This window comes from Pyxicephalus adspersus, chromosome 6 (genome assembly GCF_032062135.1).
Source record: "Pyxicephalus adspersus chromosome 6, UCB_Pads_2.0, whole genome shotgun sequence".
In the NCBI taxonomy this organism is placed as follows: Eukaryota; Metazoa; Chordata; class Amphibia; order Anura; family Pyxicephalidae; genus Pyxicephalus; species Pyxicephalus adspersus.
Genome location: NC_092863.1, coordinates 80,543,464 through 80,564,220, shown reverse-complemented (window position 1 = coordinate 80,564,220; position 20,757 = coordinate 80,543,464). Strand labels below are relative to the sequence as shown.

The 20,757-nt window shown below is 36.6% G+C and overlaps 1 long non-coding RNA gene across 1 annotated transcript in view; it reads left to right on the top strand.

The window, feature by feature from the left end:
- LOC140334170 (uncharacterized) overlaps positions 1-20,757 on the top strand; it is a 52,372-nt gene that overhangs the window by 18,155 nt on the left and 13,460 nt on the right. The window contains exon 3 of the long non-coding RNA XR_011921487.1: positions 12,501-12,561. This is a non-coding gene — a long non-coding RNA (uncharacterized lncRNA). The remainder of the gene's footprint in view (positions 1-12,500; positions 12,562-20,757) is intronic.

Below are 20,757 nucleotides of genomic sequence, written 5' to 3'. Positions count from 1 at the left end.
GAAAAAAATAAAAAATAAAGACTTACCTGGATCCCACCGGCATCCTCCAGTGTCCTGCCCGTTCAATCCCATCCTCTGGCCGCGTCCTCTTGCTTCGTTCTGTCCCCCAGCGATAGTGTTGATGTTTCCCGGTAGTTCCCGGTGATGTTGGTACGTGTGAGGGAGTGTGGTGGGAAATTCGAAATACTTTGTATTGGATTCAATAAAAAATAACTGTATTGAATCCAATACAAAGTAATCGATATATATATATATATATATATATATATATATATATATATATATATATATATATATATATATATATATATATATATATGCTAGTGTACAATTATATTTTCAGTATTTCGGGTTTCAGTATTTTTAATTTATTTATGCACCCTTGTTTCAACAGATTTCTGTGTTTTTTATTTAAAGTTAATTATTAAATTTATTAAATATTGGACATATTTTAGTGAATTATGCCTAAGAATTACAGGCCTACAATGTAAAATAAATTTTCATGAAAGACAACGTACCGCTTTTAGACATAAATCCGGACCGAAATGAACTGCCCAGGAGGGTAAATTTGAAAGCTGTCAAAATGCTGTGATTGACTTGAAAACATGCAAACATGTTATAATTAGGACATGTTGTGTTCAGAAAATGGAAAGCATGTTAATCACAGCCTTTAGAGCTGTCATCCATACTGCACCATTGAGATTAATTGGAATATGCTGACCTGCATTTTGCATACATTTCACTTATAAACACTTCTCATGTACACAAGCTCCAAAACGAACTGCCGGGTCCTAATTTTATACTGTGACTGGGGGCTTTATGTGTAAAGTCAAAAATTAAGTCTGTGTTGTCCACTGCACGCAGACAGTTAGGATTTGGTTGGGATTCATAACATTTTCATTCTCAATTCATGATAATGAATTGAGCAAATAAATATTAATGCATTTAAATTTGGGAAAATATTTTTAGCACAGTATACCTTGAGAGGTCAAAACTGCATTTTAAATTTGGTCCATTCAGTTTTTTTTAGTTTGCTGATATAGCAACTCCAAATTGCAATAGCAATCTCCTATACAGAGCAGGAAAGTAGAAGGGCTTAGTCACTGAGTTTGGTGGACCTACTGTGCCATTCGGCTAAAATCCAACAGGTCAGGTGCTAGAGTAAATTGGGAAATGTTGACCAGCATGTTTGCATTTTCTACTGACACCAGTGTTTTAAACATGGGGCTTGATTTATTACAGCTCTCCAGGACTCGGGAAGATAGACTATCATATAGGAACCTAGGAGATCCAGCCAACCTGGAATAGATTTCTTGAAAATCATTTGTTATTATTTGGCAAATTTTAAGATTCGTAACCCAGGTTCATCCATGATAGTCTATCTTCCCCACTCTTGGAGATCTTCAACAAATCAGACCCACTGTATTGGGTAATAGGGATTATGGAATACTTCTCTTAAGGTCTGACCTTTCCTAAAGAAAGACTTGATTTTACCTAAAAATAGAACGCCTGGCCCAAACATTAGTCATTCAGTGTCTTTTTTTTTTGTTTTCTACATAATTGGCAATACCTAGAAGTACTTGGTTACCCATGTGTCTTATGGACTAGTCTAAATAATAGCAAGACAAGAAACAAAAGATCACATTGCTAAAATAAATCTTAACCTTATGGCTGAAGGAAAGCATTGATCAGCTACAAAATGTTTATTATGAAGGGGGTGGTTGGTGCTAGGGTTACAATGAGGGCTATTTTCTGAGTCATAGGGAGGGTTGGTGTTAGGTTAATGGGGTAGTGTTGGAGGTGCAGAAACAACTAGTGTAAGGGTTAGTACATAGATCCCAATGGTAGTAAATGACCAACTATTATTCTTCTTATTATTATTAATATTTAACAGTGTTTAAATAGTAACAACATATTATGCAGCGCTGAAGAATAAATAGGGGTGGAAAATGCCAGACAAATACAGATAGTGATACAGGAGGAGGAGAAGACCCTGCCCGGAGGAGCTAACTATTTGCACCAAAGGTCTCCTATTGGGATCTAGTGGGTGATCAAGAGCTTGTATTATTGAATAAAGCCTTATAAAATATGCAAAATCGATACAGATCCCAAGTAACATTTTTAGCCAAATTACTATATATATATAAAACATTGCAGCAATCACATATTTTCTGATTACTACTGTTAAAATAATATCTTCTAAATTGTAAGCTCCTTGGGACAGCAGGGTCCTCGCCTTGTTCTGTGTCACTGTGTGTATCTGTCTGTAATAATAATAATAACAATGATAATAATAGGATGGTCTTACTGCAAAGCGGAAACTACAGTATAATGTGCAACAGAATATCCAAAATATATTTAAAAAATTATAATTTTGGGTTTAGATACAACGTAACCCGTAACACAGCTGTACCAATGTTTACTGATGTGGGTGTATTTTTGTTTGCTTTGCTATGACCGAAGAAATAAAGGAGAATTAAATGTTAATCTTCCATGATAATTCAGGTACGGACAAACAGCTTTTTTTCTAAACAACAAATATCAATAAATATATTGTTGTATTCTTATGAAAAAGGAAGTGCAACGTGCCCATTGGTATGTGTTATTAATTAGTGTGTTTACTTTCCTGGATTATAGTTTGCACTTTCTATGAATTTCTAATATTTACTAAAGCCCAAGTTTATCAACAATTAATTCCTAGAAGCCTTATCTCCGAAAACATCACTTGCTTATGTCATCCTTCTGGTTGTTTCCTGGATCCTTTGAGAGTTTGGTTGTGAGGAAAGGCTGAAAACAGTGAACGCAATGTCTGTAAAATCTTCATTTCTGGATATTTGCTTCAGATGTCTAAAAAGTGCAATTGGGACTCAAGTGCAAATTTGCTTTGTATAGGGAACATGTGTAAGTTGTACTGTACTGTATTACAAGAGATTTATACAAGAGAAGATAAATCTGCAGAAATGTGTTTTGATTTGATTATTGCACACACCTCATTCCACTTTGTTTCCCTTTTTCAGAACTTAGATCTCATGGCGGATATGTACTGTAGTTTTGCATCCTAAGTGAAACTAGAAGCTCTGAAACAGCTGCTATGCCAATATGGCATAAGCCAGGTATACACCAATTGTAATATTGTATTTGGCCCATTCTTATCCTTCAATCTAAATATAAAAGCATTTTATAGATAGGTCAATATTTGCCTTTTCCAACTGCTGGGAAACACCCCAGGAAATCAAACGCAGCCTTTTTTTGCTGGCAAGAGCTACGTGGACTTGATGCAAGAAAATGACCCCTTAGTAAAATGATGATTGTTTTTTCTACTGAACCGTATGGGTTAAACAAACAAACAGTGCCAGATTCAATCTGCATTCTTTAATCTGCATTATTCTTTGTGGTCATCTGGTTCTGCATACCTCAAATTACATATTTAATTTATATACTCCATGGGCTCTATATATAAAATAGCGAATCTGAGGTTCAATGAAACATTCCCTGTTGAAGAATCTATTACTGTCATTAAAACACATGGACCTTGAAGATTCTCCACCAGGGAATGTTATTTGTCAGATTTATTGCTTTATAAAAAGACCACATGTGTATGTAGTAAAATATGTTTTGTTTTTTAAAATCTGAGTACAGGTAGTCCCCGAGTTAAAGACATTTGACATACAGACGACTCCTAGATTTGAACGGGGCTTCCCTGCTTGTTCGTGTGCAGGACATAGGCTTGTTGGGGGGGGTTTGCATGATTCACAGAAGTCTTTTGCTGTTATGCAGCCTCTTGTAACTCTTTAATGACCAAGACAAACTCTGCAGTTGTTTATTTTCTTATATCAAAGCACATCTGGCTCCAGAAGTTAATGAATGTCTATGCTCCATACATTTTTTTTTTTGGCTTTGTTAATATCTCACAGTGAGGATTTTATACAGTAGCTGACCTGACTAATAATATGTTGAGACAAATATCTGTCCTAATTGCATTTATAAAAATAATGTACCTGTTCGGACTTACACACAAATTCAAATTGAGAACAAACCTACAGTCCCTATCTCGTATGTAACCCGAGGACAACCTGTATTTGAGCTCACAACCTACTTTGAAATAAATGGGCCTAATTTAATAAAGCACCCCAGGGCTGGAAAAGATACACTTTCATCAGTAAAGCTGGGTGATCCAGCAAACCTGGAATGAATTTCCAACAGTTGTTTGCTATCTGTATCTGGACCAGATCCATTCTAGGTTTGCTGGATCACCCATCTTCACTGATAAAAGTGTATACTCTCCAGCCTCTCCCTAAAGCAGATCTATATATATACAGTCACTTCCCTTAAAAAAGACAGTCTGCAATCAAATACTCTACAATGTTGCTACTCTATGCAAAGCCTTTTATTGCCTATCCATCAATATGGGCCACTGATGTTTTTTTTTTTTTTTTTTTTTTTGAGGCCCCACAAAACTCATTCGGACAAGGCAAATTCTAATAGTAGTCAGATTGGAAATGATTTTCATATCAAAAGGGGAATTTTTTAACACATTTGGTCCAGGAAGAAGCACATGATGAAGAAAGTCAGTTGCATGCAATGTACTTATGCCTGTATTTTTCATCCAAGCTTGGAACATCTTGTTCTATTCTAACAAGAGCTGCTCTTCTGTTTATAGAAGACATTAATTCTTTATCATGCCCTTCACTAATGTTTAGTCGATTTACATCTCTTTCAATAATAACTTTTTCAGTTTCTGAAAAGAAGGTTTTGAAACTCCCAATGTAATGTTTTTTTTTAACAAGCAGGAACAGCACAGTGTATTAAAATAATGAAGGTATTTGGTACATTTTTCATGTATTGCTGTGGCTTTATTAACAAAGAGATTGGGTTCGGCATGACTGCTGCTATAAACACACATTTACTGATAAACAAAGCAGACTATACTTCTTACTGTACTATTGTTAGAATAAAATATGATTGGAGGCAACATATATAACATGTAGATTTCACCTTGAAAAACTCAGAAACTAACATTGTTGTTTGTGATATTCACAATATTTGAATAATGTAAATGTAGTTATATTAAAACAAACATTGGTGAGAATTCATTTCTTTTTGATAACCAAGTTTCTTTCTTTAAACTCTTAAGAAACACACTTTGCATGAATGGAGTAAGGGATTCCACTGGCTTCAACGCATTAATTGCATAGCCAGTGTGCAGGGACCTTATTATAATAAGAGGGGCTTATTAGGGGTATACAGAGGAATCCATGAATGAAGCAGGGCCCTCATCAGGGTTGTTCTGAGAAATCATTCTGCCTAGGCATATGTTAAAGTAGATCTAAACTTCAACTGGATGACCATGTTTCTCAAAAACAAGTAATATTATTAGCACTTAATGTTAGGTGAAGCCATGGTTCAGCTTTCTTTTTGTAATTCTTTTGTATATAGAACAACCAGTCTTTATTATCAGTTTTATTTGAAAGATACAGTGTAGTATATTCCCAGTGAATTCATATTTTCAGTAATGAATAAAATTAATATCAAATTATTTTTACTGTAAACTTATGCCAACAGCTATAGTTTGTATTTGATTGGATTTTCATTACCATCCAAGTCTCTTTAAAACTCCAAACCCACCTCAAAATGGTCAAGTTCAGATCAGAAGGAGGTCAAGTGTAGGTCAAATGCACATCTTAATGAATTCTAAATGACCTCAGAAGCAGCTCAAACAGATGCGATTGATGTAAGCCCAACCACTGTTGGCCGTCAGTTTGCTGAGGCACTTTGTACCATAAAGAACAGTCATCTATTTTGTTATATATACTGTGTTCATAATTTAATTTAACCTTTCTTGCTTTTTTTTGCTAATAATCTTTTCTTGCCTCTTTTACCTGTTTACTATCCACATGCACTTACTCCAGCATCTTCTACATATGATTAGCCTAGACTGATATGCCGATTGGTGACAACAGCATTGGCATGGTAGCTTTCAATCTGCAGACGTCCATGTGACTGGATGACAATGCCGAAGCCCAAATGAAAGGCATTTGGCCATGAAAAGTACCTGAACACGGAACTAGATAACACATTTGAAAACAACTTTTAGCTTTGTACATTGGTCTCCTCTTCCATTAAGGAGGTCTTCAGGAGTTGCTTACAAGTCATCCTGAGGTGGGAAGGCAATGTAGAAGAAGATTTGTAAGCATAAATTAAAAATGATGGCCTTTTTCCGGCACCTTCTCTTATGTTGTTGTACAAGGCAGAGGTCAGCATGTGTGTTTTATGTTAAATCCAGTCCGTGTTCCCTTGGAGAGTTACTAGAACTCCATAAAAAGTCTTTTCTAATCTTTTCAAGGGTGTGGCTTGAGACTGGATCCATTGGTGCCGTCCAAACAATCACCAGAGTTACTGTTTGAGTTTCTTATTTTGGTTGCTTTGGTATCATGACAGTAGGAATCAACATACAATCATAGCATGTTTGCTCAAGGGTCCTCTACAGTTTGTATACCCCACTGGGTTTTCAAAGCGCCTCATCCACACAAGTTGTTATGTAATGCTCCTCTACAGGAGAATAGCTTGCAGACAATTTCCATTCCCCAGTACTGGTGCAGGGGGAGCTGCAACCCAGACTAAAATTGCCTAATGCTGAATTTGTTCTTTTATTAGAAATAATTCATCACTTTAGGGTTTCAGCTACAAATCTGGCAGCATTGTTGAGGATGAACACTGCTCTTCTTTCCTTCCAAGTAATTGATAGTTTTGTACTGATGTGAAACACATTTCTTGTACATTTGAGTCGGTGTTAAAATAACTGCCAGGGAAAACAAAAAAACTTTGTGGCAAGCTAAGTACATAGAATAGGTATTACTTTGGCATTTGCAGTGTTCCGTTCCCTTGTACTTGTGTATACACAAAGCTGGAAATGGAACATTGTGTGATTGTTTGGATAATAACAGGGTGATCTTGTGACACTCTTAAATGCTATTTTATTTGTATTTGCTTGATTTATTCAGGTTAGATAAAATGAGGTTATAAGTTACCTTGCTTGTTAGCCTAATGATATAAGGAAATTCACATGTCCAGATCTTTCTCCTGCAATATTTAACTATGTGCTGCTTGTCTTGCTCATGGTTTTCAGGTTACAGAATAATATTGCAAGGTACAAATGATAAACTGGTAGACAGGTGTGTACGGTACATTACCTATGCACCCTGATACAAGAGGTAATTAAGCTATACATTACCTCAGTGTCATAAACTGCACAAAGTAACAAAGAGATAAAAGGATTATAGAAGGACATTGTAAAAGAATGTATGTTGCTGTACTGGATTTAACTGCATCTAAAACTCAGAAATGAATGCACAGATAAAAACAATGGGCTCTCCAAGCCTGGAGAAAATACACTTTTATCGGTGAACCTGGATGATCAAGCAAACCTAGAATGGATCTGGTCCAGGGTTGAAAGCATTTGCTAACAAAAAACAAATTACTTTTAGGAACTCCATTCCAGGTTTGCTGCATCACCCAGGTTCAATGATGAAAGTGCATCCTCTCCAGCCTTGGAGAGCTTTATTAAATCAGGCTCATTGTGTTTCATTCACAAGTTACTAAAGCTAAATTCTGGGGTGAAGGTCTTTTTCATCCAGTCTTTCCCTTCCTCAGACCGTTGTTCACCCCCCTAGCGTTCTAATTCTGTCAGTTTTTTAATGCAAAAAGTGATCCTATTTTTTTTGCATAGAAATTTTTGTTTATATTGTGGGCCAGTAATTCTTAGGATTAACTCCCGGGTATAATAATTATATTTATTATATTTTAATCATAAATTATAATATAATACATAATTAAAAAAAATAATGAAATAATAGACCACCACAGTGTAATTTATCAAAAAAAAAAATTTTATCAAAAATTTCTCACTGAAATTTTCCAAACAAGGGTGCAATATTATTGATAAATAATAAGATAAATTAAATGCAGATTTTAGAAAAAAAAAATTTACATTTTAGTAGACATCCCGGGTATGGTAGATTTTGAAGCAGGGTGCCACACAAAGTCCAACATCACAGTCAGGACAGTAGTTCTTTGCGTTTCTTCCTTCCTCTGTCATCAGTCTTTGAGCAGCAAACCACGCAGATCCTTGTAGGTGATGCCTTTTTCTGGGTTGGTGGGATGTATTCAACGAAGTGACGACCGGTCAGGCGTTCTGCGTTGACAATGGTGGAAGCACGACGTCCAGGTCTATTTATAGCCACTGATGATGTTTGGTGGTTGTTGACTATGGATTCAGAAACTTGCAAAATGAATTCTGAATGATTCACAGGCCTCTGACTATTTGTTTTGTACAGAACGTAGGCATTCCATAGGCACTGCTCAACTAGATGCCTGAAAATCTTCTTGTAGTACTTCCTTTGCTGTTTTCTCATCGCTGGGTAGAATGTCATGGCTTGGTCAGCTCTGTCCACACCTCCCATGGTGTTGTTGTAGTCAGTCACCACCTGTGGCTTCATCACTTCTTTCCCACGTTTTGTGTGTACCAGAACGGTGGAGACATCATGGACAGTACTCATCAGGCACACATCTTTTGTGTCGCGCCATCTCAGGGCCATCATCTTTCCTTTCTGCCAGGCAACAATTTCTCCTGTGTTCAGCTTCCCTTTTGCAAACAGTGCTGGCAGGTTGCGCCGGTTAGCCCTAACGGTTCCATAGGCATTGGTTCTGTGTTGCAGAAGGAACTCATAAAGCTCAGGAGAGGTGTAGAAATTGTCAGTTATGACACAATAGCCCTGACCTAGCAATGACTCAATGAGTTCTGGGTTTTGGCCATGAGGTAGAAAGGAAATTATAGGGTGGCTGGGGATGTCCCTAATTGGACTCTGAGGTACCTTAGCTCAGCATTGGACTACAAGGTACCCTTGCCCCAAAAATAGACACCTGCCATTAATGTTATTTTGTTGAATGTGTTTAATATTTATGTATCCTAATGGTAATGTTACATTAATGTGATGTGATGTGGGGTGGTGGTGGGCTGTAATGTCCCATATTGGAGGAGTAGTACAGTAGACCTAGAAAATTGATGGACTTGGAGAATGGGCAGATATCCTCCCTGAACTGTCATGAACAGCCTTAGATGACTATCTCTATTTACTCATTTTATTTCATTTGTTACATCTGCAAAACTGCAAATAATAATAACTTTGATAAATACTTTATTGGAGAAGTTTGTCTACATGTACAAGGATCACAAACTTTATATTAGAAAAGGTTTTTTTTATTTACTTTTTACACCATTGTAAATTGTTTTATGTTTTGTAACAATACTTTCAATAAAGATAAAACCTTACAGTAGGGTGAAAATAAAACAATATTTTTTTTTTACAGAGACAAACTACCATTACTGAGCCACAGCACAGCAGTAAGCCAATTTTATTTTAGTTGGCTTTTCACGTTCAGCCAGCCTGTTAAATCAAACCACCCTATAGTGTTATTATATGGTCAACACGCATCCCGAGAATCATTATTTTTTCCTTACACTGTTCTACCATCAATATATATAGTTAGTTGAAATTGATTTTGTGCTATGCTTAGTTTCTTTGCAGTAACTTTTTAATGAAACAAAATATTTTATTAATATTCACCAGTAAAATAATTAAAACAAAATACATTATTAATTAAAAACGATCCAAAAAGGTTCCCAAAGCTAATTTATCAAAGGTATTTGGCTCAGAGCAGAAAGGGTTGAAAACGCCTAATTTACTTTGATGCTGTGTACATATTGGTTTAATTTTGTATTACTAGAAGTAAAAAAGATGCATTTGCTTTATATGGACATAACTCTTTCTAAAGCTGAATTTAGGCCTTACTTCACCTTTGGCTAACATGTACAGAGTCCTCTGGTGTGCTGAAATTGTGTAGTCTTCCCTTTATGCACAACCTGCAAGCCTTACCAGCATCATCAAGCATTCCCCGACTATCCTCTTTATTGCACTGTCCACGGCTCTATCGTTAAATCTAATAGCTGCCTGGAATGTCACTCATGGGCATGGGTTGATAGGCATGGACATGAGCACAGAGATTTATGGGTGAAATTTTAAAACTAAATTTAGATATAAAGACATAAGTTAATGGATGTGGAATAAAATCAATTTTTACACAAAGGGTTTTATTTCTTGATGTATCTTAGATAGGAATTTGTTTGTGTTTCTCTTCAAAAACAATTCAAAACTTTCCTCTTCTAGTTGTCAGTTTTTAGTACAGACCTGAATCTAATTAGTTGGTATTGGCCATTTCTGGATGGCCATTTGTTGGCCAATGAAAGTAACTTCTATACTGGCAGTAGGATCCTTTAGTACTTCAGTGTTTTGAGAGAAGCTGATTCAACGGACTATAAAGTATGCATTAGTAATTTAAATCGCTATTCAACAATGTGCTGGTAGATAGTTTAACATGAAATGTATGTATAATATGCTTGGCATATATATTAATGAATACGCCTGTGTGAAGGAAGGCAGATTTGCCCACTGGGACTTGTGAGAGCCTGGATTCTATTAAAAAACAATGGAGAGAACAATGAGTCTTCCAGTGTAGTCCTCTCAGGAAGCAGCAGATGATTATGAATGTAAGAGACCCTCTAAGTACTGGTTCACGCCATTGTGTTGTGAAAATATGCACATTACTGTAATGCATGGCAACACAAAATAAATGTATTGGTGTGCTGCAGAGCCATTCACTCTACATTCATTCTAAATGGCACTCGAATGCACCTTCTGACCTAAAAAGATATATATTGGTTGGTCCCAGCAATAGAAGAGCTATTATACTTTCCTCCTTGCTAAGTCTTGCTTTGGGTGCTATAGTGACTTGGAGGTTGGAAAAAACAACCATAGCACACACCAGGAACACAACCATCCTCCTTCCTGAAAGTATTGAATGCTGATGAGTCTGTCAGGCTGCAGTCTGTACTGGGAGTGTTCAAAATGTACCACTTATGATTTTGAAGCCAATAGTGTTACATACTTCTACTTATAATACCATGTGTGGGATTTATGACTACAGCGAGAATGGTCATTCCCAGGCATTGGTGCACAATCCCCCCCTTCCATTCAATATTAGGTTTCTGAGCTGACTCAGCTACAGTATATGGAACAGGTAGTGGCTGATTAGGACAATCAATCTGAACAGTATGGGCCTAATTTATTAAAGCTCTGGAGAAGATACTTTCATCAGTAAAACTGGGTGATCCAGCAAACCTGGAATGGAATGCTTAAGTCATTTGCTATTTGTTAGCAATTTTTTTCAGTCCTGAACCAGATCGATTCCGGGTTTGCTGGATCCCCCAGGTTCACTGAGGGAAGTGCATTCTCTCCAGGCTTGGAGAGCTTTATTAAATCAGGCCCAATATCTTTACATTGACAGCTTGGTCATTCTTCATTGAGTCCCTTCGTTTTCATGCGTTATTGGAGTAAAACTTCTCCTCATCTTCCCACAACCCAACCTTACAGTTTGCAAATTTTAATTCTCATTTTTTTCCTCCTAAGTTTGGGAGTCACTAGACCGTTTTGGAGGCACCTTCCCCCCTACCCTCTCTATCCCTAGCCCTCTCACCCCCTATCCCTAGCCCTCTCACCCCTATCCTTACCCCTCTCACCCCCTATCCTTACCCCTCTCACCCCCTATCCTTATTACCTATAAGTCCCCTTTTCCATAGCTCAGGTCCCACTGGACTCCTTTTGTTTTACATATTTACCCGAATAGCACCTTCCCACTCTATGCCCATGATATTAATGTTACTCTTTATTATTATAGTGGAATAATATTTTTTTATCTTCTATCTACTGTAGATAATTATCACCACACCAGCCCTTGGATATTGCTCAGTTTCGGGTGGAAAGAGCACAGTGGGCCATTACTCTGTTTCGGTTTTTGCCTGGAGTTACATTTTGACTCAAATAATATTGGCCATTTGTTATTTGTGTGTGATTATATTTGCACTTTATTTCACTTTACTATGTTTTTTGTTCTGTATATTTTGTAAATTACATTGTAAAATGCAATAAACAGATTGAAACAAAAATGTCTGGGATTTAGAAAGAACTTTCTTTCCACCCAGACTCTGTCTAGATCTGCTCAGACATGCTCAGATATCTTCTAAACCTATTTTTTCAATGCTTTGTTTCTCAAATCCAAGACTGCTGGCAGGTACACTGGCTGTTGGGTTGGCAGCACCACTATTTTAATTTTGGTGTAGCTTCCTGAAATGAGTCCAGTCAAGTTACTGTTCTGCCTAATAAATTCCTTACCTCAGGGCAAAAAGACAAAGCACTTGAATTAGGGTTACATGAGTCTTTTTTTCAAGTGAAGAAAATTATATTGACTAATTAAAGTATATATATGAATAAATAAATAGATTAATAGGGTAAAGCAATTTATGTGGTGAAATAACTCTGCAGTCTTCTTCTACCTTTCTAAAATTGTAATTGTCTTTTTCTGCTTCTATTTCTTGGAAAATGTTGAAGCATGCATGAGACCTGCGGGCAGACTGGCAAGAAAAGTGACTCCTAAGACTAAAAAAGCCAGGTATGGTAAATATTATTAGTTATAGTTTTACATATTAGTAGTTTTCAGCTAATATGTGCAGTACTAGGCTACCTTTCACATATTTAGGAGAAGAATCTTTAGCTACTAAAAGCACAATTTAATAGCTCAAGTTCAAATGACACAAAAAAAGCTGAATATTAAACCAGAGTGATTCCCATCTTCTTTCACTTTTCTGTTTGGTTCTAGATAGAGAATCTGAAAGCAAACAGTTTATACCATCTTCTCCTTCTTTTAATGATTTTTATTGAAAATGTTTTGATAAATAACAAGTGCAAAGGTTTAGTTTGAGACAGAATAAAAGAATAAAGTATAGTTCAAAAGATGGCATGTCTAGGCACATTTAAGTTTGGAAGTGTGTAATAAAGATACAAAGCAGAGAGAACCATATACACACATACGACAGCATACAAAATATATATTGTCTTCTCTCTTTAAAACAAAAACTGATAAAAGCTTTGTGATTGTAGTGCTTTGTACAACAATTGAAAAAAAGTATCCACTTACAAAAATATAAATATACTAATAAAATAGCTCCAAGACATTCGTCTCAGTTCACATATTTTGCATAAATCACAAAATGTGTGACTGCAAACCACAGAAACATATGATACCATTGATGGGGGTCAGTGGTGCTTTTCATTCTAGTGAATGTGTGACAAATTTGCATTACAATGGACTGCAGTTTATGAAAACACGTTATCATGTTCACTACCCATTCAAAAGAAAAGGGGACACATGGCAGTGAGCAATACACAAGTATGTGGCCTCAGTAGTGTGCCCACATAGATGTAAACCCGACCTGAATGGACAAAGGCTGTGTGTGTATGTGTGGGTAGAGTATTGGTTCAATTACTACTTACTGGTGTACTCTTTGGTGCCAGGTTTTGAATACAGGAGATTGCAGAAAGATTAAATTCTGTATAAAGGATCTCCAATTGTCTAATCTATGTTTGGCTTCCTGGAAATTTTAAGGCTGCATTTCCAACTTTTTTTGTTGTATGTGTTCATTCAATGCAGTTTAATGCATTATGCGTTGGGTTCATTGTTAGGTTCTGTTAGCCTATGAAATCAGAGAAGAAAAAAAACATCTGCACATTTTTGGGCACAGGGGGCTAAAGGCAAAGTGACATTTAGTCTCATTTATATAAATGTTTTTATTGTTTAAAAATATGGTTTAATGAGCATAAATTCAATCACAATTCTCGTTGCTGCACAGAAAATATATATACAGTCTAATAGCTCTCTATTACACCTTACATTAGTTTAGTGAGTAGGCTTGGAAGTAATCTTTGTTGTGACTTTTACATTTTTTCATGTTTGCTACTCTAGATTTCCATGAGGGTATTCATATACAGATTTGTAGATCTGAAAGTCTGTATGCCAGATAAGTGCAATCAGTACACATGCTAAGTCAAAGCTTGTTAGGTTTAGAAAGATGCCTAAGATGTGATCTAATAAGTATGTATAAACAGGGCTATTTTGGGGCATTTTTGGCACTCTTTAACTCCACCTGGCCCCCTGTACAAAAAAAATTCTGCTTCCCTCTCTGCCTCCCATATGGTGAAGCTACACAGGGAAGCATGGTAGAATAGTATGATTCCTGTGATTGTAAAGTGACCTCACATTAAGGATTCCACAGCTGACTATGCTGAGCCCTGGAACAACTCTGACTATACAATGCTTTCCTGTGCTGCTCTGCATATGTGGGGAGAAATAGGAGCAGCTGCATTTGCTAAATTGACAGGGTACAAGTGAAAAGGCAGTAAGAATATTTTAGAGGTACCCCTTTAACGGTGGGTGGAGGCTAAGGATAGGTTCTGTGAAAACTAATACTATAGAATTGATCCAGAAGGAGCAAAATGATTTTTTACACCTTACATTGACAAACGACTAAATTCTAGAACTTCTTTTGGCCATTCCCTGTTCCTGGGGGGTAAGGTACAGAGTGTTCTGAGATGACCTAGGATGAGTTTGTGAGAGAAGGAAAGTTAGAAGAAGGACAAAAAAACTTCACCGCTACTATGTGTTATAAGTTTAATAATATTTCTAATTACTACTACTAATTTGTATTTGTTGGAAACTTTTGTAGTATCCATTAGTGGGTGGGTGCCCCCACAGAATTCAGCACTGTCATAAGATGGGCTACCCACTCCATCAAGGAGCATCATTGTGTTTCTGTCTTCCTCTTTGACATAAATTGCTAAACACATAGGGGCTAACTTATTGTGGAAATTTTGGCTGTTCGCTCACCTTGGTGAGTAATCACTTTACAAGGAATATTTTGCTTAGCTTTGTGGATGTGGAGAAAAGTCACTTTGCAAAGAATACCCAATCACATGCAGGAAAATCTTGCACAAAATGGTTTAATTCAACAGGGCTTCACTTTATGTGCCATATAAGTTAAGTGAAGTATCCAATGCTAGCGAACAGTTCACATTACCACGTAAAGCGCCTATAGTCCTTCAGTAAATCAACCCCATAGTATGAGACCTGCCAATTAACCACAAAGACCTCTCCACATCTCCTTGTGCCCAGAAAGAGATCACAGAAAGTCATCAGCTCATCAGATTTATTGCAAAGATTTTGCTAAGTTGTACACACACTGTAGCTAGTAGTGAGAAATACAATCCTGGAATTTAGAAACGGTGGAATGTTTTTGTTCGAATTTTTGATATAAACAGTTATAAGTATTGGGGCTAACTCATGGAAAGTTGGTAATTGTTGGTGCCAGATACAAAGAATGAAGCATCTGCTAGCTATCAGGGATTTTCTGTTTGTGGCATTTACAAGGATTGGTGGAAAATACGCTCAGAGAATGTCCAGTTCTAGAGGCAAAAGCACCCTGCAAATGAATGAGTTCTGAAAAGCATCAACACACTTGCCTAAGTCCGAATAAACTAAAAAAAAATGTAATATCTTAGTGCTTTAGTCCATAGGTGAGAGCCTGCACATTATTTGTATACTTCCCCCACCTCCTAGGTAAGCTCTTCAGGGCTCCTACTTTCTGCTCATTTAAAAGAGCCCTCAAAACCCATTTTTCAAACTTGCCTACCCTTCTTCTTCTGTCTTATGAAACCATCACTACTTCCCACCACTACATATCCCCCTCCTATTGTGTGTTCCTTCTTTCACCTTCTAGATTGTAAGCTCTTCGGGGCAGGGTCCTCTCCTCCTCCTGTGTCACTGTCTGTATCTGTCTGTCATTTGCAACCCCTATTTAATGTACAGCGCTGCGCAATATGTTGGTGCTATATACATACTGTTTATTGGTAATAATAATAATACTGCTAAATAACTTCTCTTTCTTTCAAATACAATTTTGAATAGTCACATTTTTTGGGATTCCTAGGGTTTATTTTAATTAGCTTTTTTATCTTTTTTTTTTGTTCTGTATGAGTCAATGGTTAAGGTGCTTTTTTGAAATCCAAGTTTTACATTTGAACTCAGTACAAACCACAGGGCAGTACATACAGGTGTGCAAAAAAAATGCAAGAACAAAGGCTGCATGTATTCAGCAAGTACATTACTCTATTCCTCAAATAAATATAAGGCACTGTGAGCTACTTTGTACCGGATGAAAAAATGTGCAATCTAGAAATAGCATCAAAGCTAGGCAGGTCTGGAAAAGAGAGGTAAGACCTGCTGAATAAAAGCATGGCTCTGTATAAAGAAGGGAAGTGAGTTTAGAGAAATAACATCAGGGTTTACATACTTTAGCGGTGATGAGACTACAAAGTTATAAGACTTGTTGGCAATGAGGATTGCTGTGTTAGCTGAACAAGGAAGTGATTTTTGGAGCAGAAAGTCAAGCAGTGTGTGATTCTGCACAGAGACATTATTCCTCCAGTGGAAGGAATACTTTGGAGCAAAGCCAAAACTGTTGATGAGAAGTGAGAAAAAGACTTTAGAACTCAGGGGAACAGGCTGGTAAATCAGGACCTTTTAGAAGGAGAAGGTGACATAACATTTCTAAAAAAAACTTTTTTTTCCCTCCCAGATGGACTCACATAAATTCAAGTTTGCTTAGAGTAAAATAGTTAAGAAACAGAACATTGTTTTATTTTGCCTCTTAATCACCAGTTCAAATCTAGGGCAAGAAAATGATGACATTTTTGGGAGAAGTTGCAAAAAGATATCAGTTACTGTAGAAAGCACCAAGAAATCAACCAGTCATTCTGTTCACCAACCAGTCAGAAATAAAATTAAAGTTTATGGAAACCCCATACCTTATCATAACTTTGGTAGGGTAATGCTATTCCAAACGCAATTTACAATAATAAAGTGTATTTATACTGTATTAAAAATAAATATATTACCAGATTACCAATCTATAGATGTATTGACTCAGTGGCAGACAAAGCCAAAAGTGGGCCTCTGTGCAGAACTGACTTGGGGCCCCCCTGCGGAACTGACCTGGGGCCCAAATTGGCTGAGGAGCATCCAGGGCCCCTTGTGCAGGGACTTACCCCGCACCTGCCTATGTCTGCCACTGTTTTGGCTGTATTTATTTTCTTTTATTAATTTTTACTTTTTCTTCCTTTTCTTTTTTTCTTTTCTTATTTTTCGGTTCTTTATTTTTACCCAGTGATCCTGCTGGTAACACATTTCTTGTCTTAGGATGACAGCCCTACATACTATAAAGCATTTGTAGAGAAGCAGAACTACCTACCTAGAACAGAAATATAGAACACCTTCTTTTTTTCATTACTTAGGGAAGGGTGTTTTTGTAGTTGAACTGAACAGGGATAATAAATCTGCTTGGGATTTCAGTGCAATAGAGGAACCCACCATACTGCACAGGAACCTAGAAACTCACTGGATTTTATCAGGATCATTAGGTGTTAAACAGATTTACCAAAACATATTACTGGTATTTTAATAGACCAAAAGGAACTTATTGTTAGAGTTTACAAAGTGGATACTGCAGTTTTCAATTAAATAATGTTTAGTGATCCTGGGTGGGTATCTTTTAAGTCCCTTTCTTCCCCTTATGCTCCTGATTTGTCACTCTGTCCTGGGATAGGGACTACAAGAAAGTTGCCAACACACATTATGTATTCATGGTCCACTATAGTCACTATCAGGAAATGGGCCAAAAGGAATGTCATGCTTCTATTAGTAGTGTGAATGTAGACAGAAAGAGATTACAAAGAGGCTTCAGAGGGTCATATGCAACACATTTATTGTTTTTTTTTTTTTATGGTTTATAGTTTTCCTTCTGAGCCAGATTTAGTAAAGGGCCATGGGAAAGGAAAACGTTAATTTGGTAATTTTGTGCAGCTGGTAAAGAAAGGTGATTGGCAGCAATGCTTAAACACCCAGACCTCATTGGCCCTTTGTATCTGTACACTAAGCCCCAGAGTCAATCCATGAATACCAATCAATATACTGCTCCACAGTAAAGGTAAAGCCATAGATTTATGTTCTTTTTCTATTTATACATTTTGAGTTAGTTTTCTCCTTTAAGCTTTTCATATATCAGCAGTTGAATTAAACTTTGTATGCACCTATATGTAATATGAATGCTTTACAAGTTTTTATTTGTTCTCTTCGATATCAGATACCTGCTGATTAGATATCAGACTGCTCTTACCGGTAGGTTGGATCTTCTTCCATACTTGGCAGTGTTTCCTCTAACCTCATTGATCTATAAATGAAAGTGTTAATCGTCTAATTTATTATGCTTGCTATGCTGTTGGCTCAGCTAGAAAGATATTTTTTTGTATTTAAGAGTCTGAGGTTAACCTTATGTTGACAAATGCCTTATTTGCAACACAGTAATTTTATTTGTAATGATGTGAATTAGGTAGTTGTCAAGATGTCATAATGTTAATCTAAAGTTGCATATAAATAAGTTAAGGCTTAATTGAACAGACATTTAATACAATTAAAATTACCACACCTAAAACTACCTGCACTTACTGTCATAAACCTAGCAATGTGACCCTCTCCCAACTCCCTCCTAATTGGTTATTACCCTATATACTTGAATATAAACCAAATCAAATATAACAAAAGACAAAACAGTAAAAATTAGAAAGGCAAAACAAATTAAAGGGAATACATGCATACATGGTGTTCTTTTTTCATAAAACATTTATTAAATGTCATTAACAGGTTTAGAAGTTTTTTTTACTGATGAGTTGATTATGAGTTACTTACTGCTAAATGATCTTTTGTGCATTATTGTTGGCCAACAGTAAATGGTGCTGTGCTATAAATTGTGTAATGAAGCTGGAATTTGTTAAACACTTTACATGACGACATTCTGTGGTATGACTCAACTTTAAACCGAGATTCATTTTATAATGGCATTTTGAAGGTAAAAAAATCATGGTTTGTATTATATATGAATATATAAAGTAAGTATAATATATCTCCTCACTAGCTAGTTCTAAGAATTGGGGCACAAGGGGAACAAAAGCAGGACCTCAAGAGCTGGATGAGCTTTTTATAGTAGATTGACCAGAGTTTAGTTGTTTCTAGGCACTCTGTAAGCAATGTGTCAGCATGTGCACACCTCTGGATACCAGCATTCCATTATTGCTGATGATGTTGCAGTTTTTAAGTGACAGTTTCTAAAAGTACCTAAAACCCAAATACCTAAAGCAGATGGTCAGATAGAAGATAAAACCCAAATACCTAAAGCAGATGGTCAGATAAAAGATGCAGCTTTTTATTCAGTAATACATTGATAAATGCATCTTTAATGCAAGTTGTGCATTTACTGCATCTGAAAGTGACTAGATACCAGCCTTTTGTAATCTCCCGTACTCAAATTTCAGACTGGAGAAGTCAGAAGCAGCACAAAGAGCTTTTCAGTCGGGTACAGTGTCTATGTTCTGTCAAGGGCATGCTAATAGGTGAAGAGTGTAGACGGATAGAGAGAGGTGATTATAAATTTGCACACCCTTTTCCCTGTCAAGTTACAGACTGGTGGAAGAACAAGACCTGTAAGTGCTAATTAAATGCAGAACAGAAAACCAGGTAACTTATCCCTGCCAGCCAGGGCTGGGCTGTGTATTGTGAGCCGTAAATTAAACATAAAACAGGACTGGGTGGACAGAAATACAAATCATTAAGCATGTATATCAGCTCCTATATGTGTTTTATCCATATATTTACCTTTTAAACCTTGCTGCACATGTTCCCATAATGCTAAAAAGGTAATGGGTATGATTTTCAAATAAATCATAACAACAAAAATATTCCATTGAGAAAATTTTCTCTTTTCTTGGGTGCCCAAGCTGTCTATTTGATGTAGAAATAGGTTGGGGCCTATCTTCAGTGTGCTGTCCTCTATTCGATGTGGTCAAACCCTAGTGTAGTGGCCAGTCATCTTTAAAATGTGTTTGCAGTCAGCTGGAATAGTCCCTAAAGGCAATGTTGGATGTTATGTTCTCTATTTGATGTGATTAGCTCCTAGTGACCAGTTCTCTATCATTTGTGTCTGCAGTTAGCCGATATAGTTCCTGAAGTGGTGTTCAATGTGATAAACCCCCAGTGACCTTTTTAAGTGTGTCCGAAGTTATCTGATACAGACACTGAACTGTGTTTGATTTGGTGTCCTCTTATGGTGGGTAACTTCTGGTGATCAGCTATCGGTCATTTATGTCTGCAGTTTACCGATTTAGTCCCCGAGGTAGTGTCTCTCTACACAATTTGTCTGCAGTTAGCTGATACAGTTATGAATCTATGTTCAATGTAAAATCCTCTATGCAATGTTGTCAACTCCTGGTGACCAGTTATTGATCATATATGTCTACAGTTGGCTAATATAATGTGGTGTGTTGCAGCTGTGGGCCTAACATAGGTAAAAAGTGCCTAGGACATTAGGAATGTATCTGTCCTATAATGCCTTGAAATAACTGCAACTATATTAATTTTATATTGTTGGATTTTGGCTATTCAAAATGTTTTTTACATTTTTAGTAAAAAGTTGCTCTGGTCATTCAACTCTACTCTACTTCCCTTGGTCATGCTTCTAATCTAATGCACATAATTTCAGTTCCTAAATACTACACCAGAACAATTTATTATAAAAAATAACCTTGGAGCAATGAACAACTGTCCATTGTTCTTTATTGTAAGGGCACAGATATTACAGCACCGGTTGTATAACACTCCAGTTGTATAATGAGCTAGACAGCAATTGTTTATGTTGGGTGAAAACAG